Here is an 8,569-nt window from a genome sequence, read left to right as displayed (position 1 = left end):
CAACATAGACAGACAGTGCTGAAGAGACAACGGAGTAGACATAACAGACGACTGTAGCTAGACATAGACGAGACGAGACAGACGACTTAGCTAGACATAGACAGACAGACTGTAGCTAGACATAGACAACAGAGGACAGACAGACTGTAGCTAGACATAGTACAGACAGAGACAGGACAGAGACAGACAGAGGACAGACAGACTGTAGCTAGACATAGGACAGACATAGACAGACAGGACTGTAGCTAGGACATAGACAGACATAGACAGACAGACAAGCAGGACGACTGATAGCTAGACATAGACAGACATAGACAGACAGACTGTAGCTTAGACATATGACAGACATAGGACAGACAGACTGTAGCTAGACATAGACAGACAGAGACAGACAGAGACAGACAGAGACAGACATAGACAGACAGACTGTAGACAGACATAGACAGACAGACTGTAGCTAGACATAGACAGACTGTAGCTAGACATAGACAGACAGACTGTAGCTAGACATAGACAGACTGTAGCTAGACAGTCTGTCATGATGTTGTTCTGCCTCTGAACAAGGCAGTTAACCTTGAAAATAAGAATGTGTTCTTAACTGACATGCCTAGTTAAATACAGGTAAAATATCAAATGTAAAAAAATTAAAGACAGAGAGACAGACTGTAGCTAGACATAGACAGACGGTAGCTAGACATAGACAGYCTGTAGCTAGACATAGACAGCCATAGACAGACAGATAGAGACAGACAGACTGTAGCTAGAGAAACATTGCTTACAAACACGGAATGGATGAGATGTGCAGGAAGTGTGTTTGATGGGTAGACTGACTATGACTGGAATGTTGTATCCCTGTTGGTGGGCTGATCTCTACTCTCAAGTCATGTTATCAATGCTTTCACATGCATTTTTCTACATGCAAATAAACATTGTTATTGCATAACACAAAAATAATACGCAACAGCTCTTGGACGGGTTGTAAATGTGTAAGTCCGCACAGCCTCAGAAACCAAGGATGGGTCGCCATATTGTSATCCCAGGCCACACCCACTCTTGGTTTCTAAGGACAAGCAGGGTCACCTGGGAGAGAACAAAGGGAAAAGGTACCCTTGTTTACCCTTCCTGCTTCAACCCAGCCCTACACCACCTCACCAGAACCTGGTTGACCCCTAGCCTCTACCCCCGTGGCACTAGATCTGAGAGGATTGGATAGGTGTATCCAAGAGGTAAGAGGAAAGATGGAGCTATTCCTTCAAACTATCCAATCTTTTCCAATGTAGTTTTTTAGTAGGGACCTCCCCCCAATGCTGCCCCCTAGCCTCAAACACATACCGTCCACTTCAACACTCATAACCTTCAAAACAATACTGCTCAACATACACTACCTCAACACATACCGCTCAACACACACTACCTCAAACACATACCGCTCACACACTCATACCTCAACACATAGCGCTCAACACATCACTACCTCAACACATACCGCTCTAACACACACTACCTCATTTACATTACATTTACATTTAAGTCATTTGCAGACGCTCTTATCCAGAGCGACTTACAAATTGGTGCATTCACCTTATAGTGTATTCCAGTGGAACAACCCCACTTTACAATAGTGCATTAACTCTTTTAAGGGGGGGGGGGGTTAGAAGGATTACTTTATCCTATCCTAGGTATTCCTTAAAGAGGTGGGTTTCAGGTGTTCCGGAAGGTGGTGATTGACTCCGCTGACTGGCGTCGTGAGGGAGTTGTTCCACCATTTGGGTGCCAGAGAGCGAACAGTTTTTGACTGGGCTGAGCGGGAAACTGTACTTCTCTCAGAGGTAGGGAGCGAGCAGGCCAGAGGGTGATGAACGCAGTGCCCTTGTTTGGGTGTAGGGCTGATCAGGGCCTGAAGGTACGGAGTGCCTCGTCCCCTCACAGCTCCGTAGGCAGCAACCATGGTCTTGTAACGGATGCGAGCTTCAACTGGAAGCCAGTGAGAGAGCGGAGAGCGGAGGGTGGACGTGAGAGAACTTGGAAATGTTGACACCAGACGGGCTGCGGCGTTCTGATGAGTTGTAGGGGTTTAATGGCACAGGCAGGGAGCCAGCCAACAGCGAGTTGCAGTAATCCAGACGGGGAGATGACAAGTGCTGGATTAGGACCTGCGCCTCCTGCGTGAGGCAGGGTCACCTCGAAGTTGAAGAGCATGAACCTACAGGGAACGGGTCACCGCCTTGATGTAGTTGGAGACACGGGTGGTCCAGGATCACGCCAAGGTTAGCACTCTGGGAGGAGGACACAATGGAGTTGTCAACCGTGATGGCAAGATCATGAACGGGCAGTCCTTCCCGCGGAGGAAGAGCAGCTCCGTCTTGCCGAGGTTCAAGCTTGAGGTGGTGATCGTCATCCACACTGGATATGTCTGCCAGACATGCAGAGATGCGATTCACCACCTGGTTATCAGAGGGGGGAAAGGGAAGATTAATTGTGTGTTCGTCTGCATAGCAATGATAGGAGAAGACCCTGTGAAGGATATGACAGAGCCAAGTGACTTGGTGTATAGCGAGAATAGGAGAGGGCCTAGGAACAGAGCCCTGGGGGACACCAGTGGTGAGAGCACGTGGTGCGGAGACAGATTCTCGCACGCCACCTGTAGGGGGCGACCTGTCAGGTAGGACGCAATCCAAGCATGGGCCGCGCCGGAGATGCCCAGCTCGGAGAGGGTGGAGAGGAGGATCTGATGGTTCACAGTATCAAAGGCAGCCGATAGGTCTAGAAGGATGAGAGCAGAGGAGAGAGAAGTTAGCTTTAGCAGTGCGGAGCGCCTCCGTGACACAGAGAAGAGCAGTCTCAGTTGAAATGACTAGTCTTGAAACTGACTGATTTGGATCAAGAAGGTCATTCTGAGGAAGAGATAGCAGGAGAGCTGGCCAAGGACGGCACGTCAAGAGAGTTTTGGAGAGGAAAGGAAAGAAGAGATACTGGTCTGTAGTTGTTGACATCGGAGGATCGAGTGTAGGTTTTTTCAGAAGGGTGCAACTCTCGCTCTCTGAGGACGGAAGGGACTAGCAGCGGTCAAGGATGAGTTGATGAGCGAGGTGAGGTAAGGGGAAGGTCTCCGGAAATGGTCTGGAGAAGAGAGGAGGGGATAGGGTCACAGCGGGGCAGGTTGTTTGCGGACCGGCCGTCAGACAAGAGCGAGATTTTCATCTGGAGAGAGAGGGAGAAAGAGGTCAAAGCACAGGGTAGGCAGTGTGAGCAGAACCAGCGGTGTCGTTTGACTTAGCAAACGAGGATCGGATGTCGTCGACCTTCTTTTCAAACATGGTTGACGAAGTCATCCAGCAGAGAGGGAGGAAGGGGAGGAGGGGGAGGAGGATTCAGGAGGGGAGGAGAAGGTGGCAAGAGCTTCCTAGGGTTAGAGGCAGATGCTTGGAATTTAGAGTGGTAGAAATTGGCTTTAGCAGCAGAGACAGAAGAGGAGAATGTAGAGAGGAGGGAGTGAAAGGATGCCAGGTCCGCAGGGAGGCGAGTTTCCTCCATTTCCGCTCGGCTGCCCGGAGCCCTGTTTCTGTGAGCTCGCAATGAGTCGTCGAGCACCGGAGCAGGAGGGAGGAACCGAGCCGGCCTGGAGGATAGGGGGACATAGAGAGTCAAGGGATGCAGAAAGGGAGGAGAGGAGGGTTGAGGAGGCAGAATCAGGAGATAGGTGGAAAGGTTTGAGCAGAGGGGAAGAGATGATAGGATGGAAGAGGAAGAGTAGCGGGGAGAGAGAGCGAAAGGTTGGGACGGCGCGATACATCCGAGGTAGGGGCAGTGTGGGAAGTGTTGGATGAGAGCGAGAGGGAAAAGGAACAAGGTAGTGGTCGCAGACTTGGAGGGGAGTTGCAATGAGATTAGTGGAAGAACAGCATCTAGTAAGATGAGGTCAAGCGTATTGCCTGCCTTGTGAGTAGGGGGGGAGTGAGAGGGTGAGGTCAAAAGGGAGAGAGGGAAAAGAAGGAGGCAGAGAGGAATGAGTCAAAGGTAGACGTGGGGAGTTAAAGTCACCCAGAACTGTGAGAGGTGAGCCATCCTCAAGGAAAGGAACTTATTCAGGGCGTCAAGCTCATTGATGAACTCTCCAAGGGAACCTGGAGGGCGATAAATGATAAGGATGTTAAGGCTTGAAGGGCTGGTAACTGTGACAGCATGGAATTCAAAGGAGCGATAGACAGATGGGTCAGGGGAGAAAGAGAGAATGTCCACTTGGGAGAGATGAGGATCCCAGTGCCACCACCCCGCTGACAGAAGCTCTCGGGGTGTGCGAGAACACGTGGGCAGACGGAGAGAGCAGTAGGAGTAGCAGTGTTATCAGTGGTAATCCATGTTTCCGTCAGTGCCAAGAAGTTCGAGGGACTGGAGGGAAGCATAGGCTGAGATGAACTCTGCCTTGTTGGCCGCAGATCGGCAGTTCCAGAGGCTGCCTGAGACCTGGAACTCCACGTGGGTCGTGGCGCGCTGGGACCACCAAGGTTAGAGTAGCAGCGGCCACGCGGTGTGAAGCGTTTGTATGGTCTGTGTAGAGAGGAGAGAACAGGGATAGAGACCACATAGTTGACAGGCTACAGAAGAGGCTACTACTAATGCAAAGGAGATTGGAATGAAAGTGGACTACACGTCTCGAATGTCAGAAAGTTAAGCTTACGTTGCAAAAAATTCTTATTGACTAAAATGATATAGTACTGCTGGCTGGTGAAATAGGCTAAGCTAGCAGTGGCTGCGTGTTGACTTTGTCTTGAAAGTGTAGCTGGCTAGTAACCTCTAACTGGCTAGGTAACCTCGACAATTACTCTTAGACTACACAATTATCTTGGATACAAAGAGGGCTATGTATGCCAGCTAAGATCAAACAAATCAAAACTGTTGTTACTGTAATGAAATTGAATGTAAATTACTACTGTAATACTACCTGTGAGCAAAGCGGATGCAACTACTCGCTCCAAACCAAACGGGGTTGCGTATCATAGAGGGAGAGGCAATAGAAGTGTTGTTTCTTGTATTATTGTCTTTTGTGTTCTTTAGAGGACTGCTTCACCTTAATGTCCCTTTCCTTTTCTTCTGTCCTTATTTTGTCCCCTTTGTCCTTTCTTTGTCTTCTTTCTCTTTCTGCAACTAGACGACTCCTTGTTAGCTAGCTAGCTCTCTTTCAGGAATTCAACACATACCGCTCACTTCAACACACACACACTGTTCAGCACATACCGCTCAGCACACACTACCTCAACACATACCGCTCAACACACCACTACCTCAACACATACCGCTCACTTCAACACACCACTGCTCAGCACATACCGCTCAAAACAAAACTACCTCAACACATACCGCTCCAACACACACTACCTCAACACATACCGCTCACTTCAACACACACTGCTCAGCACATACCGCCCTCAGCACACACTACTCAACACATACCGCTCAACACACACTACCTCACACAATACCGCTCAACACACACTACCTTCAACACATTACCGTCTCAACACACACACTACCTCAACACATACCGCTAAACACACACTACCTCAACACATTACCGCTCACTTCAACACACACGCTTCAGCACATACCGCTCAACACACACTACCTTAACAACATACCGCTCAAACCACACACTCAAAACATACCGCTCAACACACACTACCTCAAACACATACCGCTCACTTCAACACACACTGCTCACACATTTCCGCTCAGCACACACTACTCTCAAACACATACCGCTCAAAACCACACTACTCAACACATACCGCTCAACACACCCTTCACACATCGCACACACATACCGCTCACTTCACACCACACACTGCTCAGCACATACCGCTTCAACACACACTACCTCTCAACTACCATACCGCTCACACACACTACCTCAAACACATACCGCTCAAACACACACTACCTCAACACATACCGCTCACTTCAACACCACATTGCTCAGCTACCATACCGCTCAACACACACAACTACCTCAACACATACTGCTCAACATACACTACCTCAACACACACCGCTCAACAACACTCTACCTCAACACATACCGCTCACTCAACACACACTGCTCAGCACATACCGCTCAACACCACACACTCAACACATACCGCTCAACATTAACACTACCTCAAAACACACCGCTCAACACACTCTACCTCAAACACATACCGCTCAACATTACACTTACCTCAGACACATACCACTCAACACACTCTACCTTCAACACATACCGCCTCAACATACTCTACCTCAACACATACCGCTCAACATACACTACCTCAACACATACGCTCAACACCTCTACCTCAACACACACTGCTCATCTCAACTTTATGTGAGGAGCCCTGCGCCCAGTGCCCCCCCAGTGCCCCGCCCAGCTTCCCTGCTCTTTTCATTAACTCATTGGGAGGTCACATCAGCCCCTGACCCTGTGACCCCATCCTCCAGAAGATGCCCACTTTGTTCCCATTGGGACTGCAGACACTAATGAGCTTCATAACATGTCCCATTCGGTTTAATCATTATTCTCCAAGAGTCAGGAGCAGATAATCTAGTTGGCAGATGCTACACGCTCAATTAGCATGTGCTGCTGCTGGGAGAGAGGAGAGGATTATAAGAGAGAACAGTGGTGTAGGCACGAAGTCAGGAAGTTATCCTTGTCTCAAGCAGGAAGTGGTGACTAGTAATAGCAGACGGAAGAGGAAACCAGACACCTCATTCGCAGTTTTTTTCTGGTTCAATAGAAGTCAATGAACTAAGATAGACCAGACCTAGCTGCTATTGTTGCATTGGTGTCTATGGGAGACACACCCAGTTAAGTAGCCCGGAACTGACATTTTTTTTCAATGGTAAACGGCCTGAATGAACTATCTTCATTTACTGAGTGAACCATCTTCATTCATCCACCATCTTTGGTAATAGCCAACAGGCATGTGTTGATGGACTATCTGCATTGACCCGTTTTGCACTAGCTATTTTGACTCATCACATACGCACACTGCTTTTACTGTTTATTATCTATTCTACTGCCTTTGTCACTTATCCCTACCTATATGTACATACACTATATTTAACAAAAGTACGTGGGACATCCCTTCAAAGGAGTGGATTCGCTATTTCAGCAACACCTGTTGCTGACAGGTGTATACAATCGAGCACACACCATGCAATCTCTATAGAAAACATTGCAGTAGAATGGCCTTACTGAAAGCTCATGGCTTTTCAACGTGGTACCGTCATAGGATGCCACCTTTCCAACAAGTCTGTCAAATTTCTGRCCTGCTAGAGCTGCCCTGGCCAATTGTAAGTGCTGTTATTGTGAAGTGGAAACGTCTAGGAACAACATCTGCTCAGCCGCGAAGTAGTAGGCCACACAAGCTCACAAGTGCATAGCACGTAAAAATTGTCAGTCCTCGGTTACAACACTCATACAGAAATGGTTTGTCGAGATCGGTCTGGAAGAACTTGACCGGCCTGCACACAACCCCATAGAACACCTTTAGGATGAATTGGAATGTGAGKTAGGGCTAATCGTCCAACATCAGTGCCCGACCTCACCAATGRTCTTGTGCCTGAATGGAAGCAAGTCCCTGTAGAAATGTTCCAACATCTAGAGGCAAGAGTTCCCAGAAGAGTGGAGGCTGTTATAGCAGCAAAGGTGGGACCAACTCCATCTTAATGCCCATGATTTTGGAATGAGATGTTCGTCGAGCAGGTGTCCACATACTTTTGGTAATGTAGTGTATCTACCTCAATTACCTCGTACCCCTGCACATCGGTACTGGTACCCCGTGTATATAGCCAAGTTATCATTACTCATTGTGTATTTATTCCTCGTGTAATTTTTATATTATTTCTCTCTGCATTGTTAGGAAGCATTTCACTGTTAGTCTACACCTGTTGTTAACGAAGCATGCAACAAATACAATCTGATTTCATTTTATTTCATTTGGATGGTTAGCATTTCCCTTGCAGAAGACGATGAGGACCCAATAACGAGCCCAATAATGACGCTAGCAAACCGTTGCATATCAACAGTTGCAACTGACAGATTCTTGATAGTTTGAGCATCTATAGATCAATTTGAWGAATTCAAAGAAGTGTGCAGGCAAAAATGTCTGTCTATGTAGCTATTGTAAGTGTGGTGGCGAGTGGCTTRTATTTAAGTCTACCTCAGATAGTACAGTAATTATCAGTCTGATTCCTCTGGACCAGAAAGTGAGTTTTTGAAAGAGGTGAGTAAAACAAGCAGCTGTTAGTTTAAGTCCAATATCAACACATTGGTTAATGTAATCAGGGCTATTTGCCGCGAGGCCTTGTAATGCATGGTATCATTTTCAAATAGAGTTGGACTGAATGGTACTCAGGGGGTGAACTCTTAAAAAAACACCCCTTAAGGTTAAGAAAAAAACGTTCCATTCATAATTTGTACTATGAATGACTCCATAGAGTGCATGTGAAACTATTTGCTGAGGCAGTCTATTAGTGTGTGGGTATTTGATCTGACGAGCTGATCCCAGACACACCAAGCTAACATGTA

The 8,569-nt window shown here is 47.6% G+C and overlaps 1 long non-coding RNA gene across 1 annotated transcript; it reads right to left on the bottom strand.

Annotated features, from left to right (window-relative positions):
• Positions 1-1,369: 1,369 nt before the first annotated feature.
• Positions 1,370-6,507, bottom strand: LOC139022804 (uncharacterized). The gene is made up of 5 exons (XR_011473852.1): positions 6,279-6,507; positions 6,146-6,185; positions 6,007-6,083; positions 5,216-5,623; positions 1,370-1,410 (listed from the first exon to the last, which is right to left on the bottom strand). It is a non-coding gene; the product is annotated as an uncharacterized lncRNA (long non-coding RNA).
• Positions 6,508-8,569: the final 2,062 nt, after the last annotated feature.

This window comes from Salvelinus sp. IW2-2015, linkage group LG22, assembly GCF_002910315.2.
Source record: "Salvelinus sp. IW2-2015 linkage group LG22, ASM291031v2, whole genome shotgun sequence".
NCBI classification, from domain to species: Eukaryota; Metazoa; Chordata; class Actinopteri; order Salmoniformes; family Salmonidae; genus Salvelinus; species Salvelinus sp. IW2-2015.
The sequence above is the reverse complement of the archived record's forward strand: the minus strand, read 5'-3'. Positions and strand labels throughout refer to the sequence as shown.